Source organism: Pseudophryne corroboree, unplaced genomic scaffold (genome assembly GCF_028390025.1).
Source record: "Pseudophryne corroboree isolate aPseCor3 unplaced genomic scaffold, aPseCor3.hap2 scaffold_99, whole genome shotgun sequence".
NCBI lineage: Eukaryota > Metazoa > Chordata > Amphibia > Anura > Myobatrachidae > Pseudophryne > Pseudophryne corroboree.
The window spans coordinates 514,469-535,051 of NW_026970570.1; the positions used below are offsets into that span (position 1 = coordinate 514,469).

At 44.0% G+C, this 20,583-nt stretch overlaps 10 non-coding genes across 10 annotated transcripts; 2 read left to right on the forward strand and 8 right to left on the reverse strand.

The window, feature by feature from the left end:
* Positions 1-11,926: 11,926 nt before the first annotated feature.
* LOC135049142 (U5 spliceosomal RNA) lies at positions 11,927-12,042 on the reverse strand. The gene has a single exon (XR_010240909.1). It is a non-coding gene; the product is annotated as a U5 spliceosomal RNA (small nuclear RNA).
* Positions 12,043-12,317: 275 nt separating this feature from the next.
* LOC135049077 (U5 spliceosomal RNA) lies at positions 12,318-12,433 on the reverse strand. Its single transcript, XR_010240846.1, has one exon. It is a non-coding gene; the product is annotated as a U5 spliceosomal RNA (small nuclear RNA).
* A 286-nt stretch (positions 12,434-12,719) lies between these two features.
* Positions 12,720-12,835, reverse strand: LOC135049131 (U5 spliceosomal RNA). Its single transcript, XR_010240898.1, has one exon. It is a non-coding gene; the product is annotated as a U5 spliceosomal RNA (small nuclear RNA).
* A 270-nt stretch (positions 12,836-13,105) lies between these two features.
* LOC135049114 (U5 spliceosomal RNA) lies at positions 13,106-13,221 on the reverse strand. The gene has a single exon (XR_010240882.1). It is a non-coding gene; the product is annotated as a U5 spliceosomal RNA (small nuclear RNA).
* Positions 13,222-13,365: 144 nt separating this feature from the next.
* LOC135049647 (U1 spliceosomal RNA) lies at positions 13,366-13,528 on the forward strand. The gene has a single exon (XR_010241366.1). It is a non-coding gene; the product is annotated as a U1 spliceosomal RNA (small nuclear RNA).
* A 4,418-nt stretch (positions 13,529-17,946) lies between these two features.
* Positions 17,947-18,062, reverse strand: LOC135049143 (U5 spliceosomal RNA). The gene has a single exon (XR_010240910.1). It is a non-coding gene; the product is annotated as a U5 spliceosomal RNA (small nuclear RNA).
* A 275-nt stretch (positions 18,063-18,337) lies between these two features.
* Positions 18,338-18,453, reverse strand: LOC135049078 (U5 spliceosomal RNA). The gene has a single exon (XR_010240847.1). It is a non-coding gene; the product is annotated as a U5 spliceosomal RNA (small nuclear RNA).
* Positions 18,454-18,739: 286 nt separating this feature from the next.
* Positions 18,740-18,855, reverse strand: LOC135049132 (U5 spliceosomal RNA). The gene has a single exon (XR_010240899.1). It is a non-coding gene; the product is annotated as a U5 spliceosomal RNA (small nuclear RNA).
* A 270-nt stretch (positions 18,856-19,125) lies between these two features.
* On the reverse strand, positions 19,126-19,241 carry LOC135049115 (U5 spliceosomal RNA). The gene has a single exon (XR_010240883.1). It is a non-coding gene; the product is annotated as a U5 spliceosomal RNA (small nuclear RNA).
* A 144-nt stretch (positions 19,242-19,385) lies between these two features.
* On the forward strand, positions 19,386-19,548 carry LOC135049658 (U1 spliceosomal RNA). Its single transcript, XR_010241368.1, has one exon. It is a non-coding gene; the product is annotated as a U1 spliceosomal RNA (small nuclear RNA).
* The last annotated feature ends 1,035 nt before the right edge of the window (positions 19,549-20,583 follow it).

Below are 20,583 nucleotides of genomic sequence, written 5' to 3' on the forward strand. Positions count from 1 at the left end.
GTACGCACGCGCAGCGCGGACCAGTGTGCGGTGCAAATATGGCAACGTGCATTGAGACATTTTTCTGACTTTGACAGTCCACCCTTTGGCAGTCAACAATAACTGCCACAAAACATTTAAGGAGAAAAATGTAAGTCAGGGGTTAATTGATTTCCATGGTTGGGTAGGGGAGAAGAGTGGAGTAGGTGTGAAGAGGGTATGACCTAGTGAGAAAGTAGAAGCATGTGTGTATGAGTCCATGTTTGGAGGGTCATGTATCATCGTGCCGTACGTGTGGTAGATCAAGCTTCGAGGTATTGCGAAGTATACATTTGAATTCCTTCTTGTCCTGTGGTACAGGTCTGTGGATGGGCTGTCAAACTCTACCGAGCTCATTTCGGCTGTGGTTGTAACAAAATGGGGATGCACATTTTAGTTGATGATACATGAATGGGGGAGGTATGTGGTTGCTGCTATCTGTGCCTGTATTCCCTATCGTCTATGTGTGTCGTTACCTGGGGGTTGTAGAGATGAAGATAAAGAACACTTACGAAAAATGCAATGATATTCTATGTCAGGGAAATGTACATCTGTTGTTGAAGTTGTGTTCGGTATCTGTTGAGAGTCGTCTTCTTTGCGCTGTATTGCTCCTTGGGCATGAGCAAATAGCTTTGTCTGAGCCATCAGATTTACAAAAAATGTTGGGCTAGCGTGAGTTTAAAAATACTAGGGAAACTGGGGATCCATGGCAAAGTTCATCAAGTGTCCATATTTAAAGTTGTCAAATCTTCTTCTTTGGTGCTTGTCTGTTGTCTGTATAGCGTCTCGTCAACTTCCTCGTCCAAGGGGGTCTTTGTATCTTGGAGAAAAGCAGAAAAACAGGTGAAAGAAACGGACCGTATAATCGCATTTTCATCACATTCTGGTTTCTATCATTGGGTCATAAATCAAATCCAGGTTAATTACGGTTTCCTCACTCCTCAAGCTCATCACTTTTGTACTTTGTTTGCACCTCATTAAAGCCTGCCCGCATCTAAATATCAATCCAATCGATATAACAACACCCAAGATACATAGTAGAAACTTTCCAACATCCATTATGACTCCTTGAGCCCAGTCTCCCAAACCGGAGAACCAATTTCGCGGGTTCAACCATGACACCCAACCAGTCAGCTCATTACCTACAGCAGCAAGGGTGAGATTGTGTTTTCGACGAAATTCCCACTTTAATTGCAGAATATCGTCCATCTTTTGGTCTATGACCTCTACCGGATCCTCGGTGCTATTTGTGATATACGTGCAACACTTTATGCCGTACTGTGTTGCCAATGTAACACAATATCCGCCTGTTACTGCTGTAAGATAATTAAGAACCATCCTATGCTGAACTAGTTCTGTTTTGTAAGCTTGAAGTTCTCTTCCAGTGTATCTAAACGTGTCATCATACATTTCAGTGATATTATCTAACAAATTGGCGAGTGCGGAAATGTATCTATAATTCATCACTCCTCGAGCGGTACGAGTGAAATGTAGCGCTACCAGAACCTGAATCCCGGTGGATTCATGGATAAGATCAGAGGCCGGATGCTCTAACCTTTCTGACAGTTGTCTTTTAACTCGGTGCTCGTAATGAGTGTGAGTATAAGGAGCTTGGGCACCACGGTGTATGTCCTTCATTTTGTCATGTGTAACAGTCATCACTTCAGGCAATACTTTTCCAATATAACACAATCCTTCAGAGTTTGGGGCAAGCCACTTGTACGCCTTTCTCCCGCATATGAAATATGCATCATCGGGGAGAACATATGGGACGGAGAAGGACATGACCATGTTACAAACCTTCCAGGTGAAATCTCCTGACCCTAATTCTTCCATCTGCCTAATGCACGTATCGGTTTGTACGATATGTGCACAGTATCCTGGTGATACCTCTCCAACTCTAGTAATCCTATTTCCTAAGGTATATCGATACCGGAAAGATTTTCCTCTACTGGCTATGTGGCGTACGAACTCTGTATCTGTAGGCATTCTATCTGCTCTGTGTGAAAAGGTCATGGTAAGGTTGCTCCATGACACTTCCCAATTTCCCGGTTTTCTGGGATTGGAGATGTTAAAACATAAGAGGGACCTATCCACATGGTATTGGTGGAGCTTCAAACTAGGAGGGCTGGAGATGTTAAACCTCCGGTCCACCGGTCTCCCACCACTTAGCTCAAGTACCTCCCCTAACGTTAAAGGAAATGGTACTAGCCCTGATTTACTGTGACCCTGAGGTACTTGAGAGCATACCCAACAATCTGTTTGGTTTAACACGTTACCCACTAGAGAGTGATAGTCACTCAATGGATGCCGGTCCATATGGATATTAAAACTAGATTGGCATTTCTTTATGCATCCATCTTCAACCAGATTATCACAGAGCCTACAGATACAATTTTCTTCAGCTAACAATCCATCACAATTTCTTCTATCGGATCGTTTTCTGATACTCGCCTTTGCTTGTTGGTTTGGTTGATCTTGGAAAACTACGCCTCCATCATCATAATCGGAACCCATTCCAGAACCTCTCTCGACCTCTATGGTACTCTCGCCGGAACAGACTGCTCTGGTCAACATCATGGTTAACATCAAAATCCGGATCACAGTCTCTTGGGGCAAGTCCATCTTTGAGGAGAAAATAGAGAAGAATGAGAAGGGGGAAAAAGAAATTTTAAGGGAGAGGGGCTGGGAAGTGGAGAAAAACAATAAAGGGGAGAGGGGAGTCGACAGCTGCTTTCGATCTTTAAGGCTCAGGTGCCGCCTCAGTCCTCCTGGAACAGACACTCCAGTGATACAACCTCTACCGTCTGTTCCTTATCACGGGACTTCTCGAGATCAGCAACCTTCTTGCAGTGGGATGAATGGACCCAAGTCTCTCTCTCAGCAACCTTCAATGCTGTGGTGCTAGTCAATAAGACCTGGTATGGTCCTTCCCATCTATCAATAAGACAACCTGAGCGTAGAAAATTTCGTATCATTACATAATCCCCAGGTTCAATGTCATGACAATTACTACCTGGTAAATCAGGAATCACCAACTTCAGATTATCATTTTGATTCCTCAACTGTTTACTCATGTTAATCAAGTATTTTACAGTTACTTCATTGTTACATTTCAAATCATCCTGAGGGTTAATCATGACATGCGGTTGTCGACCAAACAAGATTTCAAAAGGAGACAGATTAAGAGGGGACCTGGGAGTGGTTCTGATGCTATACAAAACAATGGGTAAAGCTTCTGGCCACGTCAATCCTGTCTCTGCCATTACTTTACTCAATTTATTTTTAATAGTGCTGTTCACTCTTTCGACCTTCGCACTCGCCTGTGGACGGTACGGAGTGTGCAGCTTGCTATCAATTCCCATCAACTTACACATTCCTTGAAAGACATCACCTGTAAAATGGGTACCCCTATCACTTTCAATGATTCTAGGGATACCATATCTACATACAAATTCCTGCACAATTTTCTTAGCTGTAAACATAGCGGTATTTGTAGCTGCTGGAAAAGCTTCGACCCAATTCGAGAAAACATCTATACAGACAAGTACATATTTCAAATTTCTACATGGGGGTAATTGAATGAAGTCAATTTGTATTACTTGGAAAGGGCCGCCGGCAGGTGGGATATGGGATGGTTCTGTAGGTATTGCTTTTCCAATATTCTTTCTCAGACAGGTAAGGCATGACATTGCTCTTTTACCCGCATGAGAGGAGAATCCTGGGGCGCACCAGTATGCTCTTACCAATTTGCACATCCCCTCCTTGCCTAGATGAGTCAGCCCGTGAGCTGCTTCAGCCAGACATGGAAGGTATGCCCTGGGGGCCACTGGTTTACCATGTCCATCCGTCCAGAGCCCTGAGGACTCCTGGCCATATCCCTTTGCCTTCCAGACTGCTCTTTCCTGTGTGGAACACAAATTCTGCATCTCACACAACTTCTGTGTGTTGATGGTATTAAATACCATCAACTGTGTGGTGTCTGTCCGTGTGGGGGTAGCAGCTGCAAGCTTTGCGGCTTCGTCTGCTCGGCTGTTACCAAGTGACACTGGGTCTTGGCTATATGTATGTGCTTTACATTTGATAACAGCCACTCTGTCGGGTTCCTGTATCGCTGTTAGAAGCCTTTTTATATAAGCTGCATGCGCTATCGGTGTACCAGCCGCCGTCATGAAATTTCTGAGCCGCCATAGGGCTCCGAAATCATGGACTACCCCGAAGGCGTATCTAGAATCGGTGTAGATATTGGCAGACTTACCCTTAGCCAATTCACATGCTCTGGTTAGGGCGACCAGTTCAGCAACCTGGGCTGAGTGAGGTGGGCCTAGCGGTTCCGCTTCTATGGTGTCTTGGTCATCTACGACTGCGTATCCAGTACACAAGTCTCCCGAGTCTGACTGTCTGTGACAACTACCGTCCGTGTAGAACGTGAGTTCTGCATCTTCTAGTGGATTGTCACTGATGTCAGGCCTTGCGGTAAAATTTTGGGTCAAATATTCCATACAATCATGTGTATCTTCCTTTGCATTAAATCCTCCTTCCCCACCACTCTCACCTTCCACCCTTTGTGCCTGACCAGGCACACCTGGGAGAAATGTTGCAGGATTTAATGCACTGCATCTCCTTATGGTGATGTTTACTGGGGCCATTAATGCCAATTCCCATCTTGTAAACCTTGCTGATGAGACGTGTCTGGTTTGGGCAGAATTCAATAAGGCAGATACCGCATGCGGTGTATGGATTGTGAGATTGTGGCCTAGCACGACATCTTCGCTTTTTGTCACTAGCAATGCTATCGCCGCAACGCTACGCAAGCATGTGGGGAGGGATCGCGCTACCGTGTCTAGCTGAGCGCTGTAGTATGCAATTGGCCTGCTGGCATCACCGTGTTTTTGTGTTAGTACACCTGCTGCGCACCCAGCACTTTCTGTTCCGTATAGTTCAAAGGGTTTCCCATAGTCTGGCATACCTAGTGCTGGTGCCTGCGTTAGGCACTGTTTGAGTCTCTCAAATGCTGTTTCAGATTCGTCTGTATGCGAAATCCGATCAGGTTTGTTTGAAGAGACCATTTCCTGCAAAGGTAGCGCCAATATGGAAAACCCTGGGATCCAATTACGGCAATACCCACACATTCCTAAAAACGTCCTGATCTGTTGCTGGGTTTGTGGCAGTGTCATGTCTCTAATGGCTTGGATTCTATCAGCGGTCAGGTGTCTCAGTCCTTGTGTTAGACAGTGTCCCAAATATTTTACCTTAGCTTGGCATAATTGCAACTTGTCTTTGGAAACCTTGTGACCTGTGTCTGAAAGATGAAACAGGAGCTGTTTCGTATCCTTCAGAGATGCTTCCAGTGAATCTGAACACAGTAATAAATCGTCCACATACTGTATCAATACTGATCCACTGTCTGGTTGGAAAGACTGTAAACAATCATGCAAAGCCTGAGAAAATATACTTGGACTGTCTATGAAACCTTGGGGTAACCGAGTCCACGTGTATTGGACTCCTCTGTATGTGAATGCAAACAAATATTGGCTGTCAGGGTGCAGAGGTACCGAAAAGAAAGCGGAGCAGAGGTCAATAACAGTGAAAAATTTGGCAGTGGGAGGAATTTGCATTAGGATGACAGCTGGATTAGGCACTACGGGGAACTGACTCTCAACTATTTTGTTAATCCCCCTTAGATCCTGCACTAGCCTGTAACCCCTCCCCCCACTCTTTTTAACAGGGAAGATGGGACTATTTGCTGTGCTGGACGTTCTTACTAGAATGCCCTGTTGTAGCAAGCGCTCTATTACGGGAAAAACTCCTAACTCCACCTCTGGCTTCAGAGGATACTGTGGGATTTTTGGAGCTATCCTACCATCTTTTACTTGCACAACTACTGGAGCTACGTTTGCCATTAATCCAGTGCCCGGACGAGCCCCCAATTGACAATGCTAAATTCCTTGTCGTATAAACAACCCTTTATGAAGCTAAGAACACTGTACGCTGTTTACTTAAGAAGTACCGTAATGGTACGCTATTGACGTAGCGATCGCTCAGCCGTAGGCGAGACGCTCAAGCGTCACGTTCGCTCGCGGCCCAGTGATCACAGGACACGTTATTGGCTATGTCTAGGGGAATGATTCGCTATGGCGTAGCTTACGCTCGAGACCACGAGGAGGTCACCAGCGATGCAGACGCTCACAACACTATACCTTTATGTTAAAACCTTATACCAATGAAATACACTGAATACCTTAATGTGAGTACAGGGTGTAAATGCAACCTTGTGTAACCTGACTAACTACAAAGCTGCTTGAGCGTCACCGACGCTCAAGTGAACACTTAACACTATAGAAGATACACAGATACTGGTTTAGGTTCCAAAGCCTATTAACTGTATTATATCTAATATACTTGTAAAAGGGGATAACAGTACAAATGATACACTACAATATAACAAGGACTTCCTAACCACAGAACTAAACAATAAATACAAAAAGACAATACTACACTGACCTAAATGCAATACAGTACAATACTATAATACTATGAGAGATATAAGAGAAAAGAAGAGAGAGAGAGATAGAGAGAGAGAGAGAAATTGGCTCACAGAAAGACAATGATTACGGAGAGAAACTTACGCACAAAGGGTATGATCGCCTGCGCCTCGATATCCAGCTCCCGGCTATCAGCAGATAACCGTTGATGAGAGAGTGAGAGCTGGATGTGGTCGGCCTGCCTATTTATACCCCACACACAATGCAATCTCATGGTCCTACAATCCCATTGTCCATTGGCCGAAGGAATTCGGCCCTGCATCATAACAAAAGGTCATAGGGTGATTCATACAGGTGGGCTGTGACGATTTCCAACAGCTCAGGTGGGTGGGAAACTGGGTTTCCCGCCGCATACCTGAGTATGAGTAAATAATAGAAATGGACATAAACTTCTTATGTCCATAACTATTCGCACGAGCGATTAATACGCTCCAAACCAACACCGGAATATTGCTAATTAAATACTCTTCCGATGGGTACCAAACACTGCTGTATGATTCCTGTTAGACCCTTCGTACGATATAAAGAGGGATTCCTCAGCTCTGGGACATTGTATTTTAACCAAACTTTCAGAATCTATCAAAGGGACCATGATCTATAAACTACATTAATTGTGAAAATATGTAACGAATGAGTCGCACGCTACGACTACGTAAACTCTACCGTAAATGCGCATACCGCGCCTGCGAGTGTACGCTATTGCGGGTATGCGCCTCCACGGGAGAGCGTACGCACGCGCAGCGCGGACCAGTGTGCGGTGCAAATATGGCAACGTGCATTGAGACATTTTTCTGACTTTGACACAGGGCACGGGAGTATACAGCGCCGCTGGGAGTGATGAAGCTGCAGTAAAGATGTCTATTAGACCTAGCCTGCTGCAGCCCTTGTAGATTCTCATAAAACAAGTTCTTCTTTTCTTGTCAAAATTAATAGCTAAGAATAGGCTGCCTGAGGCAGGCCCCTGTTAAGTGGCCTGCTACTGAAGGCACCAACTACAAACTGAGCTCCCTGTTCATGGAAGCGGGGTTATAGAGGAGGATGCGCTGAGCATCTTGGGAACAGTCAAAAGCTTTGAGCCGGTTGGTGCCTCAGATCAAGATCCTACTCTACACCCCAATGTGAATCCTTGTGGAGTCCAGTGTACCCCACAGAAGAAATTAATGTGTCACACCCATTGGCAGCAACCTTAGAATAGCTGCTGACGGGCACAATTGAGAAAGGAAGGGGGGGGGGGGACATTTGAATCCAGCACATAGATGCAATTCAAATATGTAATTTGTACCTTCCTATTTTAAAATATAATGGATGAACCTCACCCTGTGAGAACAATCTTCATGATCAAGAGATCTCATATGCAAAATAAGTATGAGTTGGGATAGGGCTGGGGAGGGTGGCTGCTCCGGCAGCCCCTCCCCCGTCAAGTTAAGGAGATTCAACTGAGGACGCACAAGGGAACTCTCGTCTTGGGACAACAACTGCAGGGAGACCACATCTGTTCAGATGAACATGGGAGGGTGGAAGGCTGCCTAATATTGAAGCACCATCAAATATCAAACCATATGCAACAACTAGTACAAGCATTCCTGGGGGAAGGTCTGCAGAAGACGGATTTGCATACGGTGATGTCATCCAAGATGTGGGCCAAAGTTGGCTGGAACCCTCATCTGCATATGAAAAGAGAAAAGGGGCATGCAGGGCATGGCGGCCTTTTGCGGTGCTTGGATGACCCCTAGTTCGCATTAAACACCCCCACCCTCCTTTGGTGTGGGGCTCATGTTGGCCATGCCCCATCCCCTGAAGCATTCAAGCTGATTTCTTGCAGCAGCTGGGCACTGTAACAGCTCCAGAGCTGTTCTGTAAGGCAAGTAAAAGGGTGTGGGCCCTGCAGCACCACCTGTAGTTCGCATTGTGCGTTGGAAGGCACAAAGTAAGCAGACGGGAGGAGAAGTCAGGATAGTGCGCAAGGGCATCCTTTTCTCTTAGTCCGTAGAGGATGCTGGGGTCACATTAAGAACCATGGGGTATAGACGGGATCCGCAAGAGACATGGGCACTTTAAGACTTTCAAAGGGTGTGAACTGGCTCCTCCCTCTATGCCCCTCCTCCAGACTCCAGTTATAGGAACTGTGCCCAGGGAGACGGACATTTCGAGGAAAGGATTTATTGTTAAACTAAGGTGAGCATCTTACCAGCTCACACCTTAAGCATGCCGCAGAACGTGGCATTCAACAGAACACAAGCCAACGGCATGAACAATTGCAGCAAAAAGCTGACCAGAACCATAACATAACATGTGTATAACCACAAGTAATAACTGCAGACACAGTATGGACTGGGACGGGTGCCCAGCATCCTCTACGGACTAAGAGAAAAGGATTTACCGGTAGGTATTAAAATCCTATTTTCTCATACGACCTAGAGGATGCTGGGGTCACATTAAGAACCATGGGGTTATACCAAAGCTCTTGAACGGGTGGGAGAGTGCGTACGACTCTGCAGCACCGAATGACCCAACTTGAGGTTATCATCAGCCAAGGTATCAAACTTGTAAAACTTAGCAAAAGTGTTTACTAAATAGCTGCTCGGCAAAGTTGCAATGCCGAGACTCCCCGACCAGCTGCCCAGGATGAACCCACCTTTCTAGTAGAATGGGTCTTCACCTAATTCAGTAACGGCAATCCTGCCATGGAATGAGCATGCTGAATCTTACCACAGATCCAGCGCATAATGGTCTACATGGAAGCAGGACACCCAATCCTGTTGGGAGCATACAGGACAAACAGAGCCTCTGTTTTCCTAATCTGAACCGTTCTGGTGACATAAATTTTCAAAGTTCTGACCACAGCCAGAGACTTTGACTCAACGAAGGTGTCAGTGGCCAAAGGCACCATGTGGAAAGATGAACCACCTTCGGCAGAAATTGTTGACGTGTCCTCAATTCTGCTCTATCTTCATGAAAGATCAAATAAAGGCTCTTGTGATACTGCATGGTTTGTACTGTTTTCCATGTGCTCCCAGATCTTTCAAGCAAGTAGCATGGTCAAGAAAGTTCTGTTTGAAAAGAAACAACATTTACTGTCATTGTTATAGAATTTGGGAGAAAAAACAAGAAGAAATCTGCACTGTTGACGCACTGGACAGAATGAATGAATCATAAAATATAACCTTTATTAAGTATGTATTAAAATTGGATAAATATTAATATTATTATCCCAAACTGCAGTGAAACATAAAGGTTAAAATCACAGACCTAACATACATGTGCATAAGAAGAATAAAGAGATGTGAAAAAAAGGTTTAAAAAGCGTGTCCGTGTGTGATTATTTTTGAAGGCACAACCCTGGCGGGGTTGTTTATATAGATATATATGTTGCTAATAATCACTTTCTAGCGTAATGTTATTAAATAGCTGTTAGTATCTATGTCGTCAGGTACCACTGGGTCGTATCCTATATACTCCCTTCACTCAATAGGGGTTACCTCCCGGGAAGCCATCCCCATTGGCGAATTTGTGGGGGTGATTGAGTATAACCGGTAAGCTAACCTCCAATTTGTGGGGTGCTTAGGTAGATGGGGATCACTTATTTCTCTGTGTCCCCTAAGACTATATTCCTAAATTCAATACCACAGGGGGATAGCTTTCTATATCGGATAAGGAATCACTTGATAGGGAAATCTCTATGCATCATGGAAAGATCATATTTATTAATATCCAAACTAAAAAAATGATGAATAGCTTTAATTTAGCTGTTTAGATATAGTTAATTGGCGAGATATACCAACAGGTGCGGTTGCCTTAAGGAATATGGCAATTCCAATATAAATAGCAGCCCTCCTTCATATAATCAGCCAGATCTTATTAAATCTGGTCCAGATATAGCCGTTCAGATATACTTAATTGACAACATATATCAATCGGTGGGGTTGCCTTAAGGAATATAGCAATTCCAATTCTCATATAAATAGCAACCTTCCTTCATATATTCAGCCAGATCTTATTTAATCTGATCTAGGCGTAGGCAATAATGCTTTCCTTAGAGGTATAGCCACCTCAATTCTTATTAGGAAGCAAAGTGTCTGTCATAATGGTTTATCCAATTCATCTAAGAAATAATATATTCCATGTGTCAGAGATTCATTACTCTCTATTTACACTGTTAAAGAGTTAATTCTTATTATGTTACAGTGTAATGAAATTATCATATAGGGAGATGTGGCAATTCCATGTGCTATATATATAATAACCCTTAGTGGTCCAGATTCCACAATGAGGAATTTTCTTATAAACCGCTGAAACACACAGCTGTTTGACTGACTTCCAAATATATCTATCTCACTTTGTAACAGTCTTATGATAGAGAAACTGTTACATATTCGGTCACTTAGTTATCTAAAGGTAAACAGACTCAGTGTGAGGGTAATATAATATATCAAATGCGCTGTCAATAATCGTGGTAACTGGTGTAATAATGTGGTATATTGAGTATGCTAGTAAGGCATATAACTGCTCTCCAGCCTTTAAGTGTTACCAATCAATTTGTTACACTGTAAAGGATTTATGGTGTCCTGTTAGGACATGCAGCTGCTAGGCTGACTCAAAGATTTATCCATTTGTAACAATTATGTAACAGTTATATACATGTTACTGGTATTACATAGAAATAGTATGACACAGGCCAGCAGTCCCATGTGTCTAGATTCCACAATAGGAGATTTTCTTTGTCTTATAAACTGCTGGAACACACAGCTGCTAGACTGACTTCAAATATATATATTACTTTGTAACAGTCTTATAGTAAAGAGACTGTTACACACTGTCATTTAGTTATCTCAAGGTTAGCAGATTCTGTGTGAGGATAGTGTTCTGTTAGAACATGCAGCTGCTAGGCTGACTCATAGAAAATGTATCCATTTGTAACAAATGACACATACAGCATTAAATTAATATCTATAGCAGCCCATGTGACATCTCTACTCTTATCATAATTGTCTGGTTATTGCCAATCTGGACAGCAGGAGTGATATATATTCACTAGTCCCAATATCCCATCATATAAATATACCCACACTGATATACTTTCTTATCAAGAGTTATTAGTAGCTATCTGTATGCACTTTAGACATTGTATCTGCTAAGTGACATCATATCTAGTGTATTCCTTTCTTATAGCTCAGCTTCTATTCCCTATTAGTGGAGACTAACAGCTAACATCATAATCATATATTTTTGTTTTATAACATTTCACATGAGTCAAATACACGCGGACACGCCGTGCCCTACACGTGTGTTTCACTGCATCTATGGCAACTTACATTAAAGCTAACAAGAAAGCACACTCGTTCTGTCTTTAAACTGATAAAAGAAACCCCAATAATATGGGGCATGCAAAAATTGAGATAAAACTCAGTTTTGCTCCTCTCCACGGAAATCTTTAATAAAAGGCGAAATATTTGTTAGTTCTGAAGAGAAACCAGAGCATGACCAAGATTCCACCTGTCGCCTGAGTGCCATGCCAGCAGTTCTCATTGAGCTCAAAGTGAGCACCCAATTTGAAAGAAAGATAGCAGATTTCTCACCAGGCTTCCCCTAGCTATAAACATGGTTTGTACTCTTTTCCATGTGTTCCCAGATCTTTCAAGCAATTAGTATAGTCAAGAAAGTTCTGTTTGAAAAGAAACAAACATTTACTGTCATTTCTATGCAAATGAGCTTACATTAAAGCACACTCGTTCTATCTTTAAACAGATAAAATAAAACCCCAATAAGATGGGGAATGCAAAATTTGAGATAAAACTCAGTTTTGCTCCTCTCCACGGAAATCTTTAGTAAAAGGCGAAAGATTTGTTCGTTCTGAAGAGAAACCAGAGCATGACCAAGATTCCACCTGTCGCCTGAGTGCCATGCCAGCAGTCCTCATTCAGCTCAAAGTGAGCACCCAATTTGAAAGAAAGAAAGCAGATTTCTCACCAGGCTTCCCCTTGCTATAAGCATGGTTTGTACTCTTTTCCATGTGCTCCCAGATCTTTCAAGCAAGTAGCATGGTCAAGAAAGTTCTGTTTGAAAAGAAACAGACATTTACTGTCATTGTTATACAAATAAACTTACATTAAAGCCAACAAGAAAGCATACTCATTCTGTCCTTAAACTGATAAAAGAAACCCCAATAATATGGGGCATGCAAAAATTGAGATAAAACTCAGTTTTGCTCCTCTCCACGGAAATCTTTAATAAATGGCGAAAGATTTGTTCATTCTGAAGAGAAACCAGAGCATGACCAAGATTCCACCTGTCGCCTGAGTGCCATGCCAGCAGTCCTCATTCAGATCAAAGTGAGCGCCCAATTTGAAAGAAAGCAGATTTCTCACCTGGCTTCTCCTTGCTATAAGCATGGTTTGTACTGTATTCCATGTGCTCCCAGATCTTTCAAGCAAGTAGCATGGTCAAGAAAGTTCTGTTTGAAAAGAAACAAACATTTACTGTAATTTCTATGCAAATGAGCTTTCATTAAAGCACACTCATTCTATCTTTAAACCGATAAAAGAAAATCCAAAAAGATGGGGCATGCAAAAATTGAGGTAAAACTCAGTTTTGCTCCTCTCCACGGAAATCTTTAGTAAAAGGCGAAAGATTTGTTCGTTCTGAAGAGAAACCAGAGCATGACCAAGATTTTCATCTGAAAATATGTGTTCTCCCTGCAGTTGTTGTCCCCAGATGAGAGTTCCCTTGTGCTGCCTCAGTTGAATCTCCTTTACTTGACAGAGATGTGCCTGAGCAGCGGCCCTCCCCAGCCCTATCCCAAATCATACTTATTTTGCATAGGAGATACCATGGTCATGAAGATTGTTCTCCCAGGGTGAGGTTCATTCATTGCATTCTGGGTATGCTGACCCCTGTGATTTCCCCAATGTGGGAAACTCGACTGCATTATTTGTGGTAGTGGGGGACTGTGTTTGTGCTTTCCTCTGGTCAGCTCTGGTAAAAGTCAGATTTCTTTGTCTCAGATCTTCCTCTAGCCTTGTTCTTCTTTCGAGAGTTCCCTTGTGCTGCCTCAGTTGGATCTCCTTCACTTGACAGGGGGTGCCCGAGCAGCAATCCTCCACAGCTCTAGCCCAACTCCTACTTACCTGCCAGGTGAGATACTATGATCTTCACTGTTAGGGCAATCAGGATGTGGAATTCCCTGCCAGGGAAGGTGGTAATGGCGGACTCTGTAATTGGATTTAAAAAAGGAATGGATACATTTCTGAATGAAAAAGCTATCTAAGGTTATAATACTTAAAATATCAACATGGTTAATCCGGGGGTAACATGAGTTATAGTAGCTAACTAGTCATAAAACATTATTCAGCAAGTATGTAGAATCATCACAACTTAAAACAGGTTGAACACGATGGGCAATTTGCCTCTATTCAACCTCAAAAACTATGTTACTATATGTTACTATATTACTATGTTACTGTAGTATACAGAAAACCAAAATGCAATGAACAGTGATAGTGAGCACTGATGAGGATACTAGAACTGACACTGAGCAGCAAGATGCAGCACTGGACTATTAGTAATGTACTGTAGTATGCTGAGCACCACAATGCAGCACAAGACAATGAGCAGTGATACTGAGCACTGATGAGGATACTACTGAGAACTGACACTGAGCAGGAGAGACACACTACTAGTATTACTGAGCAGCAATAAGTAACCACTGATACTGAGCACTGATATTGAGATTTCCACTGAGAGAACATAGCCACGTCCATTCCGCTCTCTCTTCAATGCACGAGTAAAAATGGCGGCAACGCGCAGCTCTTTATATGGAATCCGAATCTCGCGAGAATCCGACAGCGGGATGATGACATTTTCCCTTGTTCAGGTTTTGCGAGTCAGGCGGGAACAACCGAGCCTGCCTCGGACCAGTGTAAACAACGTGGAGTTCGTGGGGAATTCGGTTCTCGGAGAACCGAACCCGCTCCTCTCTACCTTATACCAATCAATTTTTTTATTTTCAATCTAAGCCCCTGCAGTTTTCTGTAAGCATCTGCTTCGCTATGATGATCAACAAGTCACAAGGGCAAACACTCAGGGCTTGAGGCGTAGATCTTAGGACCAGCTGCTACAAGCATGGCAGAGGTGTCACTATCACTGGTGACACCCAGAGAGGTGGCGAGGGAGATTGTAATGCAGTGCGCGCAGATAAGCAGCGCAATGGTAAAAAGGAGGCATGGTTTCATAGGTAGGGGCGTGGCCTGGTGGCCTGAATCTACATTTTGTTGCTCCGGGTGTCCCGGGGGTTGGGGGCTGCACCCGGGGACTAGTGTGTGAGCGGTGCTGGCTCCTGCACAGTGAAAGGGCATGGCCACCCAGCATGACGCCTCCCTTCTTGACCATGCTGTAATTGCAGTCGCACTGCAGTTCAGCGTGATCATAAAAAATGGTGTAGCCTCCTGCTGGTGCAGACTGTATGTGCGCGCAGGAAGCCGCCACCATTTTTGTGATCACAGCGGCTGAATGTGATGTCATACAGCCGCTGTGACCACGCCCCCTGTGTCTACTCCGTTGCAGACCCCATTTTGAAGCCTTGCCCCCGCACCGCTCCATCCCTGACTTGGAAATGGAGTGTTGCTGACCCACCTATCCCCCCCCGCCCCGATTGACAGGCAGAGGCGATCGCATTCTCTGCGGGGTGCCGCAGAAAATGCAGGCACATGCGTATGCTCTTAGCAATTTTTGCAGTTGGATCGCTTATTGTGATTGCAATCCAACCTGAATCAGGCCCTATTACCTATCACAATGCGCTGCGGGCAGTACAAAATTGGGTTAATATAGGAGAAAAACCCCCAGACCTGTGCTCCTTAACTGTACCTGGTGGCTAGTGGAGCGGCTGCCCAGTAATCAGTGTCCACGCCAGTGCGCACACGGTCCACCCCCTACGGCCACGCTCCCCTTCATCAGCGGCCTCGTGATCCGGAAGGGTGGTGTGTGTGTGACTGACCTTAGGATGAAACCGGACCCTCCGCTGCAGTGACCCAGCAACCAGGGCACGGGAGTATACAGCGCCGCTGGGAGTGATGAAGCTGCAGTAAAGATGTCTATTAGACCTAGCCTGCTGCAGCCCTTGTAGATTCTCATAAAACAAGTTCTTCTTTTCTTGTCAAAATTTATAGCTAAGAATAGGCTGCCTGAGGCAGGCCCCTGTTAAGTGGCCTGCTACTGAAGGCACCAACTACAAACTGAGCTCCCTGTTCATGGAAGCGGGGTTATAGAGGAGAATGCACTGAGCATCTTGGGAACAGTCAAAAGCTTTGAGCCGGTTGGTGCCTCAGATCAAGATCCTACTGTACACCCCAATGTGAATCCTTGTGGAGTCCAGTGTACCCCACAGAAGAAATTAATGTGTCACACCCATTGGCAGCAACCTTAGAATAGCTGCTGACGGGCACAATTGAGAAAGGAAGGGGGGGGGGGGGGACATTTGAATCCAGCACATAAATGCAATTCAAATATGTAATTTGTACCTTCCTATTTTAAAATATAATGGATGAACCTCACCCTGTGAGAACAATCTTCATGATCAAGAGATCACATATGCAAAATAAGTATGAGTTGGGATAGGGCTGGGGAGGGTGGCTGCTCGGGCAGCCCCTCCCCCGTCAAGTTAAGGAGATTCAACTGAGGAAGCACAAGGGAACTCTCGTCTGGGGACAACAACTGCAGGGAGACCACATCTTTTCAGATGAACATGGGAGGGCGGAAGGCTGCCTAATACTGAAGCACCATCAAATATCAAACCATATGCAACATCTAGTACAAGCCTTCCTGGGGGAAGGTCTGCAGCAGACGGATTTGCATACAGTGATGTTATTCAAGCAGTGGGCCAAAGTTGGCTGGAACCCTCATCTGCATATGAAAAGAGAAAAGGGGCGTGCAGGGCATGGCGGCCTTTTGCAGTGCTTGGATGACCCCTAGTTCTCATTAAACACCCCCACCCTCCTTTGGTGTGGGGCTCATGTTGGCCATGCCCCATCCCCTGAAGCATTCAAGCTGATTTCTTGCAGCAGCTGGGCACTGTAACAGCTCCAGAGCTGTTCTGTAAGGCAAGTAAAAGGGTGTGGGCCCTGCAGCACCACCTGTAGTTTGCATTGTGCGTTGGAAGGCACAAAGTAAGCAGACGGGAGGAGAAGTCAGGATAGTGCGCAAGGGCATCCTTTTCTCTTAGTCCGTAGAGGATGCTGGGGTCACATTAAGAACCATGGGGTATAGACGGGATCCGCAAGAGACATGGGCACTTTAAGACTATCAAAGGGTGTGAACTGGCTCCTCCCTCTATGCCCCTCCTCCAGACTCCAGTTATAGGAACTGTGCCCATGGAGACGGACATTTCGAGGAAAGGATTTATTGTTAAACTAAGGTGAGCATCTTACCAGCTCACACCTTAAGCATGCCGCAGAACGTGGCATTCAACAGAACACAAGCCAACGGCATGAATAATTGCAGCAAAAAGCTGACCAGAACCATAACACAACATGTGTATAACCACAAGTAATAACTGCAGACACAGTATGGACTGGGACGGGTGCCCAGCATCCTCTACAGACTAAGAGAAAAGGATTTACCGGTAGGTATTAAAATCCTATTTTCTCATACGACCTAGAGGATGCTGGGGTCACATTAAGAACCATGGGGTTATACCAAAGCTCTTGAACGGGTGGAAGAGTGCGTACGACTCTGCAGCACCGAATTACCCAACTTGAAGTTATCATCGGCCAAGGTATCAAACTTGTAAAACTTAGCAAAAGTGTTTACTAAATAGCTGCTCGGCAAAGTTGCAATGCCGAGACTCCCCGACCAGCTGCCCAGGATGAACCCACCTTTCTAGTAGAAAGGGTCTTCACCTAATTCAGTAACGGCAATCCTGCCATGGAATGAGCATGCTGAATCTTACCACAGATCCAGCGCATAATGGTCTACATGGAAGCAGGACACCCAATCCTGTTGGGAGCATACAGGACAAACAGAGCCTCTGTTTTCCTAATCTGAACCGTTCTGGTGACATAAATTTTCAAAGTTCTGACCACAGCCAGAGACTTTGACTCAACGAAGGTGTCAGTGGCCAAAGGCACCATGTGGAAAGATGAACCACCTTCGGCAGAAATTGTTGACGTGTCCTCAATTCTGCTCTATCTTCATGAAAGATCAAATAAAGGCTCTTGTGATACTGCATGGTTTGTACTGTTTTCCATGTGCTCCCAGATCTTTCAAGCAAGTAGCATGGTCAAGAAAGTTCTGTTTGAAAAGAAACAAACATTTACTGTCATTGTTATGCAAATAAACTTACATTAAAGCTAACCAGAAAGCACACTCGTTCTGTCTTTAAACTGATAAAAGAAACCCCAATAATATGGGGCATGCAAAAATTGAGATAAAACTCAGTTTTGCTCCTCTCCACGGAAATCTTTAATAAAAGGCGAAATATTTGTTAGTTCTGAAGAGAAACCAGAGCATGACCAAGATTCCACCTGTCGCCTGAGTGCCATGCCAGCAGTTCTCATTGAGCTCAAAGTGAGCACCCAATTTGAAAGAAAGATAGCAGATTTCTCACCAGGCTTCCCCTAGCTATAAACATGGTTTGTACTCTTTTCCATGTGTTCCCAGATCTTTCAAGCAATTAGTATAGTCAAGAAAGTTCTGTTTGAAAAGAAACAAACATTTACTGTCATTTCTATGCAAATGAGCTTACATTAAAGCACACTCGTTCTATCTTTAAACAGATAAAATAAAACCCCAATAAGATGGGGAATGCAAAATTTGAGATAAAACTCAGTTTTGCTCCTCTCCACGGAAATCTTTAGTAAAAGGCGAAAGATTTGTTCGTTCTGAAGAGAAACCAGAGCATGACCAAGATTCCACCTGTCGCCTGAGTGCCATGCCAGCAGTCCTCATTCAGCTCAAAGTGAGCACCCAATTTGAAAGAAAGAAAGCAGATTTCTCACCAGGCTTCCCCTTGCTATAAGCATGGTTTGTACTCTTTTCCATGTGCTCCCAGATCTTTCAAGCAAGTAGCATGGTCAAGAAAGTTCTGTTTGAAAAGAAACAGACATTTACTGTCATTGTTATACAAATAAACTTACATTAAAGCCAACAAGAAAGCATACTCATTCTGTCCTTAAACTGATAAAAGAAACCCCAATAATATGGGGCATGCAAAAATTGAGATAAAACTCAGTTTTGCTCCTCTCCACGGAAATCTTTAATAAATGGCGAAAGATTTGTTCATTCTGAAGAGAAACCAGAGCATGACCAAGATTCCACCTGTCGCCTGAGTGCCATGCCAGCAGTCCTCATTCAGATCAAAGTGAGCGCCCAATTTGAAAGAAAGCAGATTTCTCACCTGGCTTCTCCTTGCTATAAGCATGGTTTGTACTGTATTCCATGTGCTCCCAGATCTTTCAAGCAAGTAGCATGGTCAAGAAAGTTCTGTTTGAAAAGAAACAAACATTTACTGTAATTTCTATGCAAATGAGCTTTCATTAAAGCACACTCATTCTATCTTTAAACCGATAAAAGAAAATCCAAAAAGATGGGGCATGCAAAAATTGAGGTAAAACTCAGTTTTGCTCCTCTCCACGGAAATCTTTAGTAAAAGGCGAAAGATTTGTTCGTTCTGAAGAGAAACCAGAGCATGACCAAGATTTTCATCTGAAAATATGTGTTCTCCCTGCAGTTGTTGTCCCCAGATGAGAGTTCCCTTGTGCTGCCTCAGTTGAATCTCCTTTACTTGACAGAGATGTGCCTGAGCAGCGGCCCTCCCCAGCCCTATCCCAAATCATACTTATTTTGCATAGGAGATACCATGGTCATGAAGATTGTTCTCCCAGGGTGAGGTTCATTCATTGCATTCTGGGTATGCTGACCCCTGTGATTTCCCCAATGTGGGAAACTCGACTGCATTATTTGTGGTAGTGGGGGACTGTGTTTGTGCTTTCCTCTGGTCAGCTCTGGTAAAAGTCAGATTTCTTTGTCTCAGATCTTCCTCTAGCCTTGTTCTTCTTTCGAGAGTTCCCTTGTGCTGCCTCAGTTGGATCTCCTTCACTTGACAGGGGGTGCCCGAGCAGCAATCCTCCACAGCTCTAGCCCAACTCCTACTTACCTGCCAGGTGAGATACTATGATCTTCACTGTTAGGGCAATCAGGATGTGGAATTCCCTGCCAGGGAAGGTGGTAATGGCGGACTCTGTAATTGGATTTAAAAAAGGAATGGATACATTTCTGAATGAAAAAGCTATCTAAGGTTATAATACTTAAAATATCAACATGGTTAATCCGGGGGTAACATGAGTTATAGTAGCTAACTAGTCATAAAACATTATTCAGCAAGTATGTAGAATCATCACAACTTAAAACAGGTTGAACACGATGGGCAATTTGCCTCTATTCAACCTCAAAAACTATGTTACTATATGTTACTATATTACTATGTTACTGTAGTATACAGAAAACCAAAATGCAATGAACAGTGATAGTGAGCACTGATGAGGATACTAGAACTGACACTGAGCAGCAAGATGCAGCACTGGACTATTAGTAATGTACTGTAGTATGCTGAGCACCACAATGCAGCACAAGACAATGAGCAGTGATACTGAGCACTGATGAGGATACTACTGAGAACTGACACTGAGCAGGAGAGACACACTACTAGTATTACTGAGCAGCAATAAGTAACCACTGATACTGAGCACTGATATTGAGATTTCCACTGAGAGAACATAGCCACGTCCATTCCGCTCTCTCTTCAATGCACGAGTAAAAATGGCGGCAACGCGCAGCTCTTTATATGGAATCCGAATCTCGCGAGAATCCGACAGCGGGATGATGACATTTTCCCTTGTTCAGGTTTTGCGAGTCAGGCGGGAACAACCGAGCCTGCCTCGGACCAGTGTAAACAACGTGGAGTTCGTGGGGAATTCGGTTCTCGGAGAACCGAACCCGCTCCTCTCTACCTTATACCAATCAATTTTTTTAT